This window comes from Mus musculus, chromosome X (assembly GCF_000001635.26).
Source record: "Mus musculus strain C57BL/6J chromosome X, GRCm38.p6 C57BL/6J".
NCBI lineage: Eukaryota > Metazoa > Chordata > Mammalia > Rodentia > Muridae > Mus > Mus musculus.
The window spans coordinates 56,719,641-56,740,899 of record NC_000086.7 but is presented as its reverse complement, the minus strand read 5'-3'; the positions used below and the strand labels follow the sequence as shown (position 1 = coordinate 56,740,899).

Below are 21,259 nucleotides of genomic sequence, written 5' to 3'. Positions count from 1 at the left end.
AAGGGGCCTCTCTTCCCATTGATGGCCGACTAGGCTATCCTCTGCTACATATGCAACTAGAGACATGAGCTCTGGGGGTACTGGTTAGTTCATATTGTTGTTCCACCTATATATATGGTTACCCATGGAAGGAGTTACAAAGTTCGGAGCTGAGACTGAAGGAAGGACCATCCAGAGACTGCCCCACCCGGGGATCCATCCCATAAACAACCACCAAACCCAGACACTATTGCAGATGCCAACAGGATTTTGCTGACAGGACCCTGATATAGCTGTATCCTGAGAGGCTCTGCCAGTGCCTGACAAATACAGAAGTGGATGCTCACAGACATCCATTGGATGGAACACAGAGTCCCCAATGAAGGAGCTAGAGAAAGTACCCAAGGAAATGAAGGGGTCTGCAACCCTATAGGAGGAAGATTAATTTTTATTTCATATATATGACTGTCTCACATGAATGGATATATACTGCACAAGTGCCTTATGCCTGAAGAGGCCAGAAGAGGGCATCTAATTCCCAGGGACTGCAATTACAGAGAATTATGAGTGACCATATTGGTGCTTGGAACCAATCCCAGGTCCTCTGCAAGAGCAGCAAATATTCTTATCCACCGAGCCCTCTTTCCAGCCCCACCCTCGGGAACATTTTTTGAGTGTCAGATTAAATAAAGTGTGTACATGTATCCATTAATGACTACAGTGTCAGAATCTACTATAACTTAATTTCCTACTTAGATCTTAAACAGTCATAAAATTTCAAATATCCCACAATTAGAATAGACATCTCATTTTATAAAAACAAAACAAACAAAAACATTTTCATGGAGATGCCTTAATTGTGAGCTTCCAAAGAGTCTTAAAGCTGTCTTTCACTGTCACACTTAAACTGGCATACTTGGGCTGGTGAGATGGCTCAGTGGGTAAGAGCACCCGACTGCTCTTCCGAAGGTCCGGAGTTCAAATCCCAGCAACCACATGGTGGCTCACAACCATCCATAACGAGATCTGACTCCCTCTTCTGGAGTGTCTGAAGACAGCTACAGTGTACTTACATATAATAAATAAATAAATAAATCTTTAAAAAAAAAACTGGCATACTTGATGTGCCTGAGTCTAGCCAGGCAGGCTAGACTTATTGACCAGTGAGCCCTTCAGGATCCCCTTGGGTTCTCCTTCTAGACACTGAGACTACAATCACGACCCCAGAGCAGAGACTGAATTCAGGACCTTGAGTTTAAATAGAGAGTCCTTTACCATGAAGCTATCTCACTACAGCTGGAGAGATGATGGCTCAGCAGTAAAGAGCCCCGACTGCTCTTCCAGAGGTCCTGAGTTCAGATCCCAGCAACCACATGTTGGTTCACGACCATCTTTAATGGGATCTGAGGCCCTCTCTGGTGAAGACAGCAACAGTGTACTCATAGACATATAGAAAATAAATCTTTTTTTAAAAAAAGAAAAAAAGCTATGTCACCTGCCCCAAAACCTGACATATTGAGGGCCAGGCCACCAAAAGTTCAATTCAATTTAGAAAAAAACCAAGAATCCAAGCCAGAATTTTGTCATTAACTGAGCCTCATTTTCCTCACCTGTAAAAGGAAGGTGTGAATTGCTGCTATTGAAATCCTTACTAATCAGGCAGATAGAAGAGGAACATGGGCGAGTCCTTCTTCCCTTCTGTATCTAGTGGACAGGAGCAGGCCAGATGACAAGGCCAGCTCCCAGCAGCTTCCCCCTTCACCTGCAGTGTGCTTGTGACGAGCTAGCTGTGCAGCAGGAACCCAGTCTTTTGAGAGTTTAGAAAACCTGAGAGGAGTTTAAATTGGCAACTTTGGAATAGACTTGAGTCCACCATGAAAAATTGACTGCATTTTAAAGATTCATAAACAGTTGTCACAAACTTCTAGATCAGGCAGTTGTCAATCTGTGAATAACAACCCTTGTGAGGCTTGCAAATCAGATCATTTACATTGCAATAGGAAACTTACAGTTATGGTAGCACGGAAATAATTTTATGGTTGGGGTTCCCCACAACATGAGGAACTGCATTAAAGGGCCACAGCATTAGGCAGGTTGAGAACCACTGGTCTAGATGGTAGATCATATATGCTGCTCATTTTCTTCTCAAGGCCTTTCTGTATAACAGAGAAGTACTAATCTTTTTTTTTAAGATTTTATTTATTGATTATATGTAAGTACACTGTAGCTGTCTTCAGACACTCCAGAAGAGGGAGTCAGATCTTGTTACGGATGGTTGTGAGCCACCATGTGGTTGCTGGGATTTGAACTCCTGACCTTCGGAAGAGCAGTCGGGTGCTCTTACCCACTGAGCCATCTCACCAGCCCCGAGAAGTACTAATCTTATCATTGAAAGATCTAAGTTACAGAAAGGATTCTGTAGTCTTACAAGTTTTACTAGATCTCCCATCTATCCGAACTTAGTGGGGTGAGTCTAGGGAATGTAGGTCTGTAGCAGTGCACTAGCCTAGCATGCACAAGGCCCGTTTCCATACCCCACACAGCAAAGACTAAACTGAATCACAATCAGGGAGGTGGGAGCAAAACCAGGCACGCAGTGGGTGATTAGCACTTGGCTGACTGCTGTGGTCAGAATCAGAACATTATTATAATCACAATCTATGGCTGACAGTCCTATATAGAAATCAAAACATGCATCTTATCTAAATAACAGCTCTTTTTTCCCCCAGCACTCTCACCCTGGAGAATCATGGTTAAAATTCCTTTCCAACTTAAAATAAATTAAGTGAAACTCGAGGACCCTTTTCTGCCCTCTTTCCCTCCTCCCCTCCTTTCCCTGTCTCTCTCTTTCTCTGACTCTCTCTCTGTCTCTCTCTCTCTCTCTCTCTGTCTCTCTCTCTCTCTCACACTCACTCACTCACACACACACAAACTGCTTTCCAGACAAAATATGATTGTTATTGGGCTGGTTCTTTAAAATCTCTCCTATTTTTGTGCTCTAAAACAAAACACATCAAAAGTTAAGATAAATATTTGGCTCTCAAAACAAAACACCCCAAATGGAAAACACAAGTACAAATCTAGTATTTATTATAGAAACAACTCCCATAGCAAGTATGAGTGTTCAAATTATATAAAAAAGAGAAAACTAGATGCTGTCATTAGTGAGTCCTGTAAAGAAGGGAAAGTGCCTGGCTGGATGCCAAAGTAGATAATGCCCAGGTTTGTGATTCTCTTCCTTAAAATTTCAGGCAAGTAAAGAGAATAAAGTTCTCCAAACTAAACACTGCAGCTCCTTTGGAGAAGAAACAAAAATCCGCAATTGAATTCAATTCTCATCAGTTGAAGAGAGAACATATATTTACCTCCTTATTCTCAATGCCAGTACAGCAAAATCCATTGGCAACATAGGACCAAGTGACTGACTCTCTGTCTTTTTGTTTCTGTCTCTGTCTCTGTCTCTCTCTGTCTCTCTCTGTCTCTCTCCCTCTCCCTGTCTCTCTCCCTCTCTCTCTCCCTCTCCCTGTCTCTCTCTCTCTCTCTCCCTGTCTCTCTCTCTCTCTCCCTCTCCCTGTCTCTCTCTCCCTCTGCCCCTCCCCCTCCCCTTCCCCCTCCCTCTCCCTGGTCAGCTCAACACCAGCCTTCCTGGCAGGGACAGCACAGCGGCTTAGCCATGGAACCTCAACTCAAATTCCAACTCTGTCTCTTATCAACTCTTCGGTCTGCAAACTCTTTTTGGTTGTTGTGCTTTGTGTTTTTATTGTTTTCATGACAAGGTTTCTCTATATAGCCCTAACAAGGCTAGCCTGAAACTCCAAGTTCTGCCTACCTCTGTCTCATAAGTGCTAGGATTAAAGGGGTGCAACCCCAGGCCTGGCCCCAAACTCAAACTAGGAAGCATGCACGACTCTGTAGAACTAAGTAAGAGGATCAAACTAGGTAGGCTGTGTCAACCAAACTAGCATACTTCCTGAAACAAGGTAGAAATAATTAAAGTTAGTTCCCTGTTCCCTGTTCTCCACTGCCCTCTTTCCAAGCCTGGCCAAATTTATCATCCCTGGCTTCAATTAATGTCAAGCAAGCTCAATGGTACTTAGGACATACAGCAATTTTTATTTTTCCAATACCATACTCTATTTTTATTATAAAGAACTTGCAAATAAGAAAGTCTACATATACTAATGAACTTGAATAGCATTTAAAAATTGTGCTGGTTAATATTTTTGAATGATGCCCACCACAAGGGAGACAATAAATTTCAGAAGATTTTTTTCTTCACTTCCAAGGGCTAACCAGCAGTGAGACCCAAGGCAACTTATATCCCCTCTCTGAACCTGGTTCCTCCTTTACCAAAGAAGAGAAATATGTAATGTATGCAAGTACCTGGAACAGAGGGCCATAAACACAAGCTGTTATTCTAATTATTCAGTTTGGTGGGCAGGAACTAGCCACTTTGAAGTCTAATCAAATGAGCTCAGCCAAGTACTCTACAGGGTCACATGAGCACACTGCTATTGTCCTTTCCTCTCCTGGAATTATGTGTTCCTGTGTTAGCAGAGGAAATTACATCAGCATCGGCATTACTGAGACTTCAGGCTGGACACATCTATGCTGGGGTTGCTGCCCTGTAGGTTCTAGGATATTTAAGCAACATCCCTGGCCTCTAGTGACTAGATTCCAGGAAGTGCATCTAGCAAAAAAAAAAGAAAAAAAAAAGATCTACTGGGCATTGTCCGGTGAACCCTGTGTGGCAAATTCCCTGGGGATGAAAACTACTATTCTAGCACATTCCACAAACAGAAGGATCCTCCAAGATCTCAGAGGGTATCCTGAGAAAGATCAAATGCTTATCAAGCTAGAATTAAATACTAGACCTCTTCTGGACTCCATCACCCATGTCTAACTATAAATCAAAATTGATCAATGGGGCCTCAATTTGCCATCAGAAAATGTTTTAAATCTAAATTACAGGAAGGGAGGCTGCTCATCCACGTTCCAATAATCTATACAATAATGGAAAGATAAATTTAGCCATGTCTTTAATCCTAGCACTTAGAGGCAGAGTCAGGTGGATCTCTGTGTGTTTGGGCCAGCCGATCTACAGAGTGAGCTCCAGGTCAGCCACAGCTACACAGTGAGAACCTGTCTCAAGAAAAGAAAATGAGAAAGGTGAATTTAAACATCTATGAATCCTGTAAATTGCATTTAATCTATAGAAAATACCTTCACATATTGCATATATATGTATCAGTGGTCTATGTTGTACCCCATAAATACATACAATTATATTAACTAAAGAAAAAGGAGAAAGATGGGAGCAGTGGCAATAAGAAGGCAGAGGCAAGAAGATTGAGAGTTGGAGACTGGTTGCAGAACCTACCTATAGATAACAAAAGGCACAGATGGTCAAGTCGTCCATGTAAAATGATACAGTATTCACATATAACCTACACATATTTTCCCATATACTTTAAATCGCTCAAATTACTTATGATATTCAAAATCATGTGACTGCTATGTAGTCTTCAGACAACAAAGTCTATAAAGGCTTAATAAAGATGTCAATTTTGCAAATACTTTCAAGAAGACTAGTTGAATCCGAATCTATTTGTATTCCCCAAATGAAAAAGTATGTCCCAAGCAAAGTCACCACAAAGAAATTATTTCACTGTTTGTAGGCCTGAAGAATGTTTATTGTCTTCACAGTTGCTCTGTGGCTATCTAAGAGACTAGGCATCTTTTAATTATTTACAACAGATTAACTGTCTACACTTTTCTTTTCTTAATCAAATCAGAAACAACAGGAGCCATTTCTTACATACTCAGGATCTGGGTACAAGAGCCCCACCACCACCACCACAGTGACTCTGTAAATGTTTGTTGGAGAAAGGAATGGTCATATATTTTGCTTAATTACGCACTGTCCTGGCAGAGGGGTGGAAGCAGAGAGGGGGGCAGAGGCAGAGAGACAAGGGGGGGCAGGGAGAAACCTTTTTTTTTCCTGCTCTGTTCAACAGGAGCTAAAAGAAAAAAAAATCTCTTAAGAAAAAATAATTACAATATTCTCCCTTTTATCCCAAATCCAAACAACTGGATAGTTCAGTTAACAAAAAAAAAAAAAAAAAAAAAAAAAGGGCAGACAAAAGTTAAGGAAAGCAGCCAACGAGATAACGACTAAAGTTCAAGCAAGCAGGAACATTTGTTCAACTCCCACAAGGTTATAAAAGCCAATGTTTCTGGCACTAGGGGGTGGGAGTCAAAGGAGGGGTGAGGGAAGAGGAGAACCAGGAGGAAGAGATTAGGAAAACAGGGCAAAGCCTCAGGAGATTAGCTGCCGTGCCTTCAACAAATTATTTGTTTTTAATGGCTAAACTTGGGCTAGGGACATAGCCCTATGATAAAGGCGCCTGCTCCACACAGGAGGCCCTGGGTTCCATCTCCAAGACTACAGCAAATGAATAAATAATTCTTCAAACCGAAGGTGCGAGGGTGGTGAGTTTCTCACGCAAAAGTTCAATTGACAAGTTACTTTTAAAAAAAAGATAACAGAGTGAACTCTCTAAGATTTAAAACAATTACTTCATTGTCCTGTTCGTTTCTGAAAGTTCTTCATCTTTTTTTCCTCCCATCTTACAACAGGTTCTCAAAAAGCCAAGTAAAAGACTCCCTTTGCTCCTTTTGTTTAGAGAGCAACTTAAGGCCCATTTTCCCACCAACATACTGTTCCTTTTCACCACCTTCAGCATTATTCCTCAGACAAAAAACACCAGGCTAAACTTAGATTGTGAAAATCGGTTCTGTCTCACTGTTGCACTGGGGCAGAATACACACCACAGAAATGTAGAATAGTATACAACAGCATAAGCAAATACATTTTTCTTAATCCTGTAGACCCACTTATGTATTAACATTTGCAATAAACAAAGTCAGTATCTTATTGAGGTGATCCATTAATTTACTATATATTAAATCATCTCCAAAGAACTCATATAAGAGGTATTTTACCAATCTGCACATTCAAAATTTCATCCCCCAATCTAGACTTGCTTTAAAAATGTTTTCCTTCTCCAAAAAGATTAAATCATGGAATGGAAGCCTAGAATTTCAGAAGCCATATATGGTTACAGATTCTATACGGTAGTAGTAAAATGTGCACTTACTCTGTAGTGCATTGTACAAACCTTGGCCTATCTAACAAATTCCCTGTTGCATAAAGATTCTATTTGCCCTTAAAAATGGTAAATAAATGTTTTAAAAGAGTGAAGGTAGACTAGATTGGAACCTTATGTAACGGAAACAGGGAAGCATTATATTCCTAGCACATTTAAGGCCCATTGCTTTTTAATGCATATTCTTAAGAAAATATGGGCACGCATTTCCAAAGACAAAATTACCAACCCCAATCCTTTTCAAATGTGAGGAATGGGGAGTAGCCTGTTCCTGGGGATGGGCAAGGATGAGAACTCCTTATCCAATTCCACGTGGCCCATAATTTAAACTTGTGCTACTCTGTAAACATTCTCATTTCCAAGGAACATTATATTTATATTTAAACGGCCTTAATCAAGATAACAAAAATATTCCCAGTATTCTCTAAACTCGCAATACATTTGATAACATGGAGAATTACAAGCAATTACAAAATGATAGCTCCAATTAGGAAAACTGGATCTAGTCCAAATTCAAATCAAAAGAGGCTCAGATAGTCCCGATGGCATCATTTAAATGAAGAGAACAGAGGACTTCCAGCAAAGACATGTGTTCCACTCTTGCTGCATTTCTACGACAGAACTCTTGCCCTTCAGGAAATCCCAAAACCAAATCTGAAATCACATTCATACACTTTCTTGTCTCCTGTTCCCAATGTGCTACCCTAGTTGTGTGTGTGTGTGTGTTTGTGTGTGTGTGTGTATGGCGGGGGGGGGGGGGGAGGTGTCGTTGTAATCAGAATGAACCCAAGAAACTTGAAAGGCCCAAATGCAGAAAATACACAGCACATTCACTGTTTCCCTTGGCCTTTCTCATTCAAACCTCTACCAGTTGTGGAAGACTAAGCAATGGGAACTTGAGAAGCAGAAACCTCTTCCCAGGAGCCCAGAACTGCATCTAGTGGGAATTTTAAGCTTTCTGAAATTGAAAGGTCACACCCAGCAGTCTACCTAACCCACTTTGCCAAGGCTCAACCAAGGCTCAACCTAAGTGCTAGAACCTTCCACTTGCCTCCATGCTGAAGCTGAAATCCAGTCCCCTCTCCCACCCCCATCCCCCATATCACTGCCATTCCCCCTCAGAGAGCAGAACCACGACCAGCCTTCTCCCTCCATCACCATTCTCCTTGCACTCCAGTCCTCCCACTGCCTCCTCCCCAGCATCCCCAAAGGGAGCACAGCAGTTCCCTCAACATCTCCAAGAACCAAGGCAGGTTTCACCTTCCTCCCCTGCCCAACAGGCGCCATCCTTAATGTAAAAACCAATGAAGCCCCCCCCCCATCGTCATCATCATCCCCTGCTCTTCTCAACTGCTGTTAGCTATCCTTTAAAAAGAAAAAGAAAAAAAAAAAACCAAAAACAAAAACCAAAGGTGTTCCCACCTCGCCCAACCCCCACTGCCCGCCATCCTGGGTGAGAAAACCAAAAGCCCCCTCTTTTTACTCCCACCCTCCATCCTTGCAGAGGAAACACCCAAAGCCGCCCCCCTGCATCCCGGCCCCCAGGGGAGCGAAAGCCCTGGGGAGGAGGCTTAGGCACGCACCCTAAGGGACCTTGGAGCCCCAGGTTCCTCAGCCCCCAACGTGGGCGAGGCAGCGGAGGCCGGAGGCCGCAGGTACCCAAGCCCAGCAGGTCCGCGCAGCCCCGGAGTAGCGGCCACGGAGCACGAGCTGCGGCTCCCCGGGGACGCCGGAGGCGTGCGCACACACACACACACACACACGCACACGCACACACACACACACACACACACACACACACGCACACACACGCGCGCGCACACACACACACACACACACACACTCGCGGAGGGAAAGCGGGCTTACTGTCTGGGGATGCTCACCCGCGCAGCTGTCTAGGCGGCACCGGCGGCCGCTGCCAGCTCCGAGACCAAAGCGCAGCGGCGACAGCGGCAGCACAGGACTGAGCCCCCTCGGCCGGGCGGTGGATGTAGGGCGCGGGAGGGGCGCACGGGGAGGGGCGCAAGAGGGTGGGAGGGAGGGAGGAGGGAGCACGCGCGGGGGCGGGGGCGGGGGCGGGAGCGGGGGCGGGCGCAGCCCACTCGGGGCGGGGAGGGGTAGGGCGGAGCGCGCGTCCGCCTGGGCTCTGCCCGTGGTGCGAGGGGCTGCGGTGCGGGCAGATCGCGCTCGCGCGCGGGAGCCCAGTCGGGCAAGCGCGGGAAGGGGGCGCGGCTGCGTGGGCCCCGCCTCGGGAGAGGCCAAGCCGCTGGCTAGGCGCGCACAGTGCGCGCGAGAGGTGGCCGCGAGCCCGCGGTGGCGCGGCTTCCCGGAGCACCCCCTGCAAGCGTCCGAAGGGCACGCGGAGGGCGGGCCAGGGGCGCCCACCGCCCCCCTCCCTCGCGGGCTCAGGCCTTCGCTGGCTGCTGGGGAGTCACGAGTCACTGCAGGCAGCCACGGCCAGAGCCCGGGAGGTGGGAGCAACAAAGAGAGACAGCCAAGGTGGCCTCTAGCCTCTCCAGGGGCCTCGCTGACCTGCACAGCCCAGTACAGCCAGTGATTGCAGATCTCTTGGTTCCCACCACACTGAAAGACCCACCGACGACCTCTCCCCTTAATAACAAGCTGGACAGAACGAAAAGAGCCTTTATTCAGAGGGCTTTCCATCATTCCTAAAGCTCTCACAGCAGAGCTTCACATAGTGACTGACTCCGTCGTTCTTTCCCTAGTTCAGTTCAGTGAGCCCTCAGCATGTGCCCAGTACTGTGCCAAATGCTGTAGATACAGCACAGTTGTGCACACACTCGGCTTTATTGGTGGAAGAAGACAGATTATGAGCAAGTGAGAAAATAAACACAGTGGGATAAACTGCAGGATAAAAGGGTGTATAAATAATGCGAGAAAGAAGGTAGTATTTAATCTAAGCCTTGCATGGTATAAAAGCAGTGGGTGTAAAGAACCAAGGGATAACTTTCCAAACAGAAGGAGCAGAGGCAAGGAAGCCAGGAGAATCCCACCATGTCAGTGGAGGGAAGTAGAAGGACTTGGTTAGAAGAGGGTTGAAGGAATTGCAGGTGAACTAGAGAAACCTGCTTTTTTTTTTTTCCTTTTAAAGAGGACCCGAAAAGGACCAGAAGGAAGGAGTAGGGTCGAGGAAAACTTTGAAAGGTGAGAATAGTCAGTACTTAGAATGTCTAGTGAGTCAGGAGAGAGGTTCATTAAAGGAATCCAAAGTCTTGATTTAAAAACATGAAGGCCAGCTAGGAGAGGGGAGAATCAGCCCTTTATGTGGAAGCAGATGAGGCGGAGCAGCTGTGTATTTAAACCAAGCAAAAGGTCTAAACACTGCTGTTAGCTCGTCCCCCCGTCCCCCCCCCTCCAGCTTCAAAATTCAAGTGATGGCCTCTTTTACCCGACCCAATAGCTACTTGCAAAATTCCTTTCTCTATCTTGCTACCCAGAGCCTACGCCTCTTTTCTCTTTCTGAGCCCTTAGGCTCACTGAGGTCTGGTATTTCTGGATTTGCAAAAAAAGTCTCCCCACACATTTCTTAGGAAAGGAGACTGATCCGCCCCAGGCCATCATGGGAAGGCCTGGAACAATTAGCACCACTTCAAGCAGCTCCCCTGCATACCAGCCCTGGGCTCAACCAGAAAGAAACAGCCAAGAGCACTCAGTGCAAAAGCTCTGGGTGGCTCTGGACAGAGAGCCAGTTACTGGAGATTCTCAGATCAAAGCCTGGGCTCTGGCAGGCCTAACAAGGTCGGCTCCACCACCTGTTTCTGCTCTGCCAATTCAAGTCCCAAGTGATAGTAAAAAGTGGAGAAAGGAAGACAATTTATTCTATGGAGCCACATTGAGAAGAACAAATGAAGGTCTAGTGACTCCCAAATCCATGTAACATGAGGATTAGGATTGAATAGAGAGCCAGAAGTATGTGTAGCTGAGCAGTGTTGGCCAAGTTGGGTATGATCTGGAAACTGACGCGCCACTAGACTCCAGTCTGTCCCACAAGGAAGTCCTGATTGTAGTAGTCAATACTGTGTGAAATCTCTCCTTGGCAAGCAGGTTCTTCCTTCAACCTTTCTCGTTGCCCAGCAGGAGATTCCTGGGACCATTGTGATTATTTCACAATCAACTAGCCAAAGGGAAGGGCACAAGTATCTTTAGAATCTGACAGGAAAGTACAGACCCTTTCTTAAGGAACCTTCCATTGCCCAATTGGTAGAAATTGTCCCTTTCTTTCCTTTCACTTCTTTAACCTTCTTTCTTTCCTCCTTCAACCCCCACCAACTCCGTTCCACACATTCCTGCCTGTCTTTCTTGCTTCCTGTCTTACCTCCCAGGAAGTCTTGGGCACCTGATGTGAGCTGTGCCCCACCTCTCCCATCACCCTAACTAAAGCTGCACAAGCAAGGCCAGCCCTGTTCTCCCTCTAGCTGGTCACTTTCTTGCATTGGAATTCAACTTTTGGAGGTCACAGAAACACACTGTTTCAGTTAAAATATATAGAACTGTGGTGGTGTTGCTGAATAAGTAGAAGGAAAGGAGTTGTTCAAGGGGTGAGTTTGTTTTAGAACATTTTTGTAATCATCTAATGTGAAGATTCACACACAGAGACACACACTCACACACTCACACACACAAAAGGATAAATTCAGGTAGTCTAATCTCAGATCTGAGTATGCTTGGATTTTTTTGGTTGAGGAATATAATAGACATGAGGAAAGGAATATTATTTGAGCAAGACGTTAAATACATGTAGGTAGTATAAGAAAAGGTATATTTTCTTATGCTGAGGTCATTATACAATGTTCACACTCTAAATTCCTAACTACAGTCCTAAGCCTATCTCCCCAAAGGTGCTCCCCTGAAGGTCAGCTCCAGTCACTAAAAGAAGTCTCTAAATCAAGAATCAGGATAGTGGGTAGACTCTACAGCCACAGGACAGATCAAGGTGGTGTCTCTCCAGATGTGCAGAGTAGAGCCTTGCTCTTGGTCTCTGCCTATATTCTGTCCAGTGGGCGTCATGGGGGTGGAGAGGGGTAGGAGTACGTCTGGTTATCTTGAGTGAGTGATGTCATTGAGTTCTGGTTATCAGGAGCAGCCTTGGATGTTGTGGGGATCCTGACTAAGCTAATTTTACATGTCTAAAAGGCATTTCTTACTATGCTCATTACAGATATTCAATTTCAATAGAACGTTGAGTCCTCTTAGAAATGGAAATATGGAGCATTTAATACACAAAACTATCAATCCTTTGCCTTCTTTTCAAAAAGTATTGTTAGAGAGAGGGCTAAAAAGATAGCCCAGCGTTAGCATGAGCCCTGCATTGTGAGCAGGAGAGAGAAAGAGGGAGAGAGAAAGAAAGTAACAAGAATTAGCACAGTTTATATTCATCATCTGATGTAGTTTCATATTAGATATTATGTTCCCCACCTTACAGAGGAATAGACTGAGGCAAAGAAACTGTAGAGTCAGGATTTAAAAATAAAACAGGGAGCTTTCGAGCCCACAATCCCAACCAATAAACTGTAACTCCAAAACAACAAAAGAAGAGTGCTCATCACTTTTACCACGGCAATTCTATATGGCTACTTATTTCAGGTCAGTGATTTGTTTTCTTAAAGTGCCCATGCATCCAGATCCCCTTCCACGAGAGACCTTCAGACCTAAAACACTTGGTCCATTTGAGGTTCATCAAGCCTCATGATAATGGTGGAGGGCAGCATGAGCTCAGTGAGTGCATCTACCTACCACTGAGGCCAACCATCCTTTCCGCTCAGAGCCTGTGCGGAGGGAGCTGCATCTACCTGGATGGAGACTGCACGGTTCCCTCCCCGTGTTGTAGTCACTGAAGTTCATCCTGCCTAAAGCCGTTTGTGTGAAATCTTCACCACCTCTACATTTCAGGAGTAGCTCAGCCTCTGGAGATTCAGAGTTGAACTACTCTGTGTCGATCTCCATCCCAACCAATTTCTCTTCTGTTTCCTGTCTCTGAGGTTGCTATGTCAGTGTTCAAAGTAAAAAAAAAAAAAAAAAAAATCCACTTCTTTTGATTCCCCATCCAATAAATTCCAAAGTCTGGTTAAATTCTCCTTCTGCTGGAAAGAACCTAGATGCCCCTCAACAGAGGAATGGATACAGAAAATGTGGTACATCTACACAATGGAGTACTACTCAGCTATTAAAAAGAATGAATTTATGAAATTCCTAGCCAAATGGATGGACCTGGAGGGCATCATCCTGAGTGAGGTAACACATTCACAAAGAAACTCACACAATATGTACTCACTGATAAGTGGATATTAGCCCAAAACCTAGGATACCCAAGATATAAGATATAATTTGCTAAACACATGAAACTCAAGAAGAATGAAGCCTGAAGTGTGGACACTATGCCCCTCCTTAGATTTGGGAACAAAACACCCATGGAAGGAGTTACAGAGACAAAGTTTGGAGCTGAGATGAAAGGATGGACCATGTAGAGACTGCCATATCCTGGGATCCATCCCATAATCAGCATCCAAACGCTGACACCATTGCATACACTAGCAAGATTTTATTGAAAGGACCCAGATGTAGCTGTCTCTTGTGAGACTATGCCGGGGCCTAGCAAACACAGAAGTGGATGCTCACAGTCAGCTAATGGATGGATCACAGGGCTCCCAATGGAGGAGCTAGAGAAAGTACCCAAGGAGCTAAAGGGATCTGCAACCCTATAGGTGGAACAACATTATGAACTAACCAGTACCCCGGAGCTCTTGACTCTAGCTGCATATATATCAAAAGATGGCCTAGTCAGCCATCACTGGAAAGAGAGGCCCATTGGACTTGCAAACTTTATATGCCCCAGTACAGGGGAACACCAGGGCCAAAAAGGGGGAGTGGGTGGGTAGGGGAGTGGGGGTGGGTGGATATGGGGGACTTTTGGGATAGCATTGGAAATGTAAATGAGCTAAATACCTAATTAAAAAAAATTCTCCTTCTGAACTAGTAAAGCCTCCCTTCCTATTCCAAGCTGCCCCTGAGAATCCCACACAGAGTCCATTGATCCCATAGCACATGAACCATGCCATTTAGCATAACAGATAATGCTGACGTACCAAGCAAGTTCATGTGCTATTTCTACCATGAAAGGAGAGGCACTGGAACATGTCCTTCCCACTTATATCTCCCTCCAGTTTCTTGGAATCTGGACGTTCTTTTAAAGGTATTTCTTGGAGGCAATAAAAAGAGAGAAACTAGTACAATAAACTGCCATGCATCAAACACTTTCTTTAACATATGATTTGTTTCTTTTGTTTAGTCTCCCTCTACCCATTCCCTCCAAACTACACATACACATTGGGCTATTTAAAATGAAATGCAAAATATTATTCCATAAAAAATAGTCCAGTACACATTGGTAAAAGATAAAGACTCCTCATACAATATTATCACATGTAACAGGAATTAACTAAAAAAAAAAAAAAAAAAAACACTCCCTTGCCATCAACAAATAGTTAGGTTTCAGAATTCCTTAGATGTCTCACAAATGTTTTTATACAGTTTATTTCTTCCAAAACAGGATATTTTAAAAGGCCCATTTAATTACACTTATTACTCCATTTTAAGCTAATGTTTCTTTGATGAGTAAATGGATAGGTATGTGGACAAATAAACTCTCAGCATCATCTCTCTTTTCTTCAGCAGTCTAAATTCTACCCATTTTACAAATAATCTGCTGAAATTCTTCTGTGACAACGCAATCCAAAGTAATCTCTCCCATTCTCCACAGATGACAACGGAAGTTGTCATCAAGACCTCTTGCCCCTATTGAGCTAATCTTATGTCACATTGTAAAGACAGTTTATCTCCCCTATAAAGTCTCCAGCTCCTAGAAGGAAAGTGATGAATTTTACTCATCAGTGTACAGAGCTTGGCCCCAAGGACAAGGCCTTGCTAATCTAGAACAACCACATAAGCTATTTCTAAACTAAGAAGAATAATCAAAATTATCATCCATAGATAGAATAGCAGAGCAATGTTTGCAGACATGGGCTCAGGTGTCAGTGTGGCCTTCTGTTGGTTTTGAGGTCCAGGGAAATATATAAACTCATGTGTCTATAAACATTTTTGATGGTATGCCTCCTACAATAAATTTGGCAGCCTGAGTATCCTTCCCTATATAGTATAAATTGATATATAGAAATCTTCCATTCTCAAATATCAACAAACAATAATTTATTTTTATTGTAAATATTTATATTCTATAGTAATGTGGTTACATCATGTTATTGTGGCTATCCAGTTGAATCTAAATGCTATAGCTATTTACTAAATACTATACTCAGCATCAGGCACATAAATATAGGCCATCAACTTCTTTTACAGTTGAGTATTTTACAGTGTTCTCTGTATTGCCTCCTTAAATTCATATCTCCATTCTCTTCTACAACAGAGGTTTGACCTAATCTAACTCATGCTTTGCATGTTAACTCTGATTTGATCATCTAGCACAGACTTTTTTTTAGTAGGGAGACTGTATTCATGCTTTTTCTCACTAGCATAAATTATTCAGTCAAGTTTCCCATATTAGGAGAAATTCCAGCAGTCAGCACACCTTTGGGTGCAGTGGAGACGCCCTGGGAAAACCACTTTCAGGTTCATGCTATCCTCCCTCCTCTGCCAGACATGTATGTCATTAATTAATTTATTTATTTATTTATTTATCTATTTATTTATTTTGGGCAGCTTAGGTGGGCTTCTAGCTCACTATGTAGCTGAGGATAACCTTGCACTTCTAATCACTCTGCCTTCGTTTCCCAAGGCTTAGAAAATAGTTATCTGGCATCATGTCTGGTTTATTGCTATATTTCTTTGCAAAAATGTACATATATTAAAATTAAACTTTTATTTTAGCATTAGGCTAGCTATTAGGAGATATATATATATATATATCCTAATATCTGTGTTACTAGAGATTTTAGGGACAAATCCTGGGATTTGTCATTCCCAACAAGTTATGGTCAAACCCATCTTCCCATATGAAAGTACAAGGAACAAGTAATACTAAAGGCCGAAAAGGGAGATTGAGTTGATATAGCCACTAAGAAAGAGGTCTGGTTACCCCGTGTTTGTCTCTGAGATTGTGGTTTAAATAAAAGGCGAGCAATGTGTATAACCAAGCAGCCCTGGCCAATGTGTACTCCCTTCCATCACTGACTCCATATTTTCTAGGCTCCAGTCTGTCCTTTACGGTGGTCTGATAAGTTGTTAGAACTATGTGAGATCTCTTCCTGTGAGGCAAGTTTCTCTCTGGCTGGTACCAGGCTTCAGCATCTCCCTCCTCCCAACAGGAGAGAAATTTCATTTTTGATTAAACCTTCTTTGGACAATTTGTGAGTACAAATTTTATGCTATTGTAAAATTTATTCCTAGGTAATTTATTCTAATACGGATGAAATTATTTTCTTAATTTCAGTATTGAATTGGTGATACAGTGCAGAATTACAAATGATTTTTATATATTGATCTTGTACCCTACAACCTGTCAAGTTCCCTTATTCCTGCGAAATGTATAAATATTTTTGGGATAGTTTTATATTATTTTTCTTTTAAATTTATTTTAAACTTCATTGTAAAAAATGTCGCAAAAATTGCTTACCAAAATTAAGCAGGCCCAACTCAATGAACAAAATTCATAGAAAACCATAAAAGCTAGGTATAGCCCAATACATAGCTGGGTGAATCACTTTATTGAGAATCAAGTTTCTTTGGCGATTTTTCTGTCCATGACCACGTTCATGAAAGTAGGTTTTCGATGGCCTCAGTTCTGGCCTCTCAGTTTACCAATAGCTCAGGTCATACATGGCTTTCCCTGACAAGATTTAGCAGTTCTAGCATCCATACCATATGGCACAAAATAGATGGGGATCTAACAACAACAAAAGTGTAACCCTCAATTCTGGCCCAATCCGGGTCCGGGTGTGCGTGTGTATGCGTGTGGAAGAGTAGGAAGCCTGATGCTCGACCCTGGCATCTCATGGCGGGGGGGGGAGGGGGGGGGAGGGCTCCCACGGACTTGTAACACTACCACCAGCTGCTCCTCTATTTTGATCTGTGAAATTTTCCCTCTATCATTTGACAATTACAGACTTGTAAATATATTTCAAAAGACTTCATGGATCACTGCAGCAGTACTGAGAGAGTCCAGCATGTGCCTACTTCACCATGGTTTCATCATGAAACCATTGGTTTATTTCCTCAGCATTTTGTTGTTGTTGTTGTTGTTGTTGTTGTTGTTGTTGTGCTGATTGGGTAGACAAGGGCTCTACCACATAATCAGGCAATACTTATTGTGGGCACTCTTTGCACCAATCCAGATTCTTGAGATACTAAAATCTTAAAATACATGATCACACCTGATCAAAGCACAAGCCTCTTTGGGTGCTCTATTTTAAAATATGAAATTTGTCTCCATAACATAGAGAAACATTTCCAGTCTGGTCAGGATGGCTAGATTCAAAGAGATCTGCATGCACACCATCTCCTCCTTTCTGCTCCCTAGATTCACCTGCTTGTTCGCTCTCAAAATAAAAGACCTTCAAGGAGATCAAAGCTCACCCTGGAAAGAAACCTTTTCTTTTCATTTTTCTCATCTTTCCCTTCAATTACACTGATGATGTCATTAAATGCTGAAATCACGTCTAGGAAAAAATATCCCTGCCACCTACTCAATATTCAGTATTATTCCCTAGGACCTGGAGCCTTGGGCTTTTTTTTAATGGTAAGTTATTTTAAAGAATTCAGTCATGATGATGAATTCTCGCTTCTGGGCAGACCTCTTACGCTGCCATCGTCTTGGCATTTCTTCTCTGATGAATGTGTACTTAGGCTGTGCGTGACATTTTTTCTGATGATTGTGTTTCACATCTTTTATTCGGCTCTAGAAATGCTAAAATTAGATGCATTTTTCAGTCTCTTGTTCAATGGGGGAGACAAAAGGCGTCCTCCGCTCTTTGCTATTTAACAGGCTGATGTGCTGACTAATTCTGCAGCAGCTTTCTCTATTAGTGCAGTTGCTAAATATAGCTGTTGACATGGTGTCTGATAAAAGCTAGTTAATTAAACAGCATTTTTCATCCATTAATATTTCCATTGTTGACTGTTTAAACACAAACAGTATCGCTACAGTAAAAGCAAGTCAAAACAAGGGCATCCACATATTAGAATATGTTAGTGTCATTTTCAGCCATTTTCCCTGTTATTTCAGAAATGAAAGCTGCTGAGAAATGCCACAGACAGCGCAGGCTGAGGTTACCTTTATGAAATTATGGGACCTGAGGGAGGCCAGAGAGACCAACTAAGGCGGCATCAACTATGACTTTAGTGGTTTGTTCTTTGTGGGGTTAAATCTTGTGCTATGTCCACATAGCTGCATGCAGACCTCTGCCCTACATGTTTATGTTACAGCTGTGCCTAGATCTGCTCAGCCTAGGTGAGCTTTCAGAGGTGGCTGAATCCTGACAGGCTTTGATTCTCAAGCTGCAGAGAACTTATGGCTCAGTCCATTTGAACAAAAATGGATGAAAATTAATTCTTGACTTGTTTTCTGGGGTGGAGAGATTTAGGAGTATGAATCATTGTTGGTCAAGATTCAGCCTATATTTGGGAATGGCTCAAGAGGTACTTCTATGTGAAGCTATGACAGGAAACGACTATCAGTGGAAGAAGTCCATTTTTTTTCCTGTTGTCTCCCCATAAAACTCAGCCCATAGGGTGTACTGTTAATTGCTATGAATGCATTAAAGATATAAACTACCTTATTTCTGTGGCTTTCAAAAAACAAATCAAGGATGAAGATACAAGCAATATTCTTTGTTAGTGCACCTGACATTGTTTAAAATTCTAGAGGTAAATGGTCTGTCTCATTTACTCCTTAGTAACTTCATGAAGCACGTAGTTTGTTTCTTAGCTTATTTTATTTGAAGAAGTTCACTGCAGTAAAACTTTGGAAGAGACCACAGAGTAATCAAAAGGGCTTGCTGCTATTTAGGCCCAGTTTTACTCCACTGTACCTGAATGGGTAGAGTTGGAGGGTACTTTCTAGTCATAGACAGACATGATCCCCTTTTCTCTGCCACTTTTGAAATGGCAGTGTGATTGGTTGTGATTGGTGATGTGGCCCATATTGACCACATTCCCCTCTGTTGGGGTGTTTCTGTATCCACTGATGTACTATTCCAAAGGTCTGAGTGGGTTCTCAAAACTAACACTCACTCATGCATCCCTGTGTACACTCACCCCCAGCTACCTGTCACCCAGTCCTTTGGGAGTCACGCAAAAATCTTCCCCATGACCAAAAATTGGTGTCTCATCTGATCCCTTCCATCTGGTGTACTCTCAGGAAGTGGCACTGGTGACACTGATGCCATCACTTGCTCTTCTTAATTTTTGTAGGGTGTCACATGACCACAGAGGTACATATAGACTGAAGAAGTTCCTCTGTTGTGCAGAAACCAACTCTTACAAATGGAACTTTCCTGAACCCTGCCATCCTTGGTCCTTCCGGTGACAGCCTGTCTCCAAAGGATTGTCCAGGGTCTGTAAACTTGAGTAGTACAGATTGACACAGCATTGCATGCCTGGGAACACTGTGAAAGACTTGGGAAGTATAAGCCATAAGCTACATAATAGAATCCCAGGACTCCACTGGCTTCTAAAGCAGAATAAAGCCATAGGTTCTAGCCTATAGGCCTTATAAGGCTCCCTGCTGGCTCCTTTCTCCGATTTCACCTCCTACCCTCTCCCAGGCCCTCTACACTTTTCACTTCCAAGCTTGCTTGCTTTCTTTCTTTCTTCCTTCCTTCCTTTCTTTCTTTCTTTCTTTCTTTCTTTCTTCACTTTACTTCTCATCATAGCCCCTCCCCCCTTGTTGCCCTTCTCCCAATTCCACCCTTATAAATCCCTCCTCCCATTACTCCCTCCCCTTCTCCTCAGAGAAGGGGAATCCATTCTTGGGTACCACCTGCCCTAGGGCATCCAATTCCAGCAAGACTAAGTATATCCTCTCCCACTGAGGTCCAACTAGGCAGTCCAGGTAGGGAAGGAGATCCAATGGCAGGCAACAGAGTCAGAGACAGCCCCTGCTCCAATTGTTAGGGGACCCACGTGAAGAATAAGCTTCTCAAAGGCTCCAAATGTGTGGGAGACCTAGGTCCAGGCCCTGCATGCTCTTTGATTGGTGGTTCAGTCGCTGTGAGTCCCCTAGACTCAGATTACTCGGTAGGTCTTCTTGTGGTGTCCTTGACCCCTCTGGTTTGCTCAGTGCTATCCCTTACTCTTCCACAGGACTCTCCAAGCTCTACCTGATGTTTGGCTGTGGGTCTCTGCATCTGTTTCCATCTGCTACTGGACGAAGCCGCTCAAGAGACAGTTATGCTAGGCTCCTGTCTGCAAGCATAGCAGACTATCATTAAAAGTGTTAGGGGTTGGCTCTCTCCCATGGGATGGGTCTCAAGTTGGGCCAGTCATTGGTTGTCCATTTCCTTTATTTCTGTTCTTTTTTTTTTTTTTTTGTTTGTTTGTTTGTTTTTGTTTTTCGAGACAGGGTTTCTCTGTATAAACCTGGAACTCACTTTGTAGACCAAACTGCCTCTGCCTCCCAAGTGCTGGGATTAAAATCGTGTGTCACCACTTTCTGGCTTAAATTAATTTTTAATTTTTCTCTAGATGCCACATATGATAGCTTATTTTGCTTAATGTTATCAATTCTTCAGTTCTATCAATTTTGTGACAATGCCTTAATTCAATTTTCCATGGATTTTTGTTTGTTTGTTTGTTTGTTTGTTTGTTTTTGTTTTGTTTTGTTTTGTTTTGTTTTTTTGGTTTTTTGAGACAAGGTTTCTCTGTATAGCTCTGGCTGTCCTGGAACTCACTCTGTAAACCAGGCTGGCCTCGAACTCAGAAATCTGCCTGCCTCTGCCTCTCGAGCTCCCGTGTGCTGGGATTAAAGGCATGAACCACCACCTCCCAGCTTCTGTTCCACTTTTATCACTGAACATCTTGTAGGCAGGACAAATTTTGGGTTGAAGGTTTTGTGGGTGGGTTGATGTCCTCCTCCTTCCTTG

General features: G+C 43.3%; 1 protein-coding gene, 1 long non-coding RNA gene and 1 other non-coding gene across 11 annotated transcripts in view; 1 reads left to right on the top strand and 2 right to left on the bottom strand.

The window, feature by feature from the left end:
- The window catches only part of Fhl1 (four and a half LIM domains 1), a 62,138-nt gene extending 52,447 nt beyond the window's left edge, over positions 1-9,691 (bottom strand). For 3 of the 9 annotated variants that reach the window (XM_006527802.2, XM_030251224.1, XM_030251225.1), the window contains exon 1: positions 9,032-9,691. The gene's annotated coding sequence lies outside the window, so the exon portion shown is untranslated. Of the gene's footprint in view, positions 1-8,731 lie in introns of all 9 variants that reach the window. The other 6 variants (XM_006527803.1, XM_017318381.2, XM_030251223.1 and 3 more) reach the window with 6 other exon arrangements.
- A 5,973-nt stretch (positions 9,692-15,664) lies between these two features.
- Positions 15,665-15,827, bottom strand: Gm26312. Its single transcript, XR_003953233.1, has one exon. It is a non-coding gene; the product is annotated as a U1 spliceosomal RNA (small nuclear RNA).
- Positions 15,828-17,291: 1,464 nt separating this feature from the next.
- Positions 17,292-20,764, top strand: Gm36289. Its single transcript, XR_386935.2, has 3 exons — positions 17,292-17,916; positions 19,590-19,731; positions 20,481-20,764. It is a non-coding gene; the product is annotated as a predicted gene, 36289 (long non-coding RNA).
- Positions 20,765-21,259: the final 495 nt, after the last annotated feature.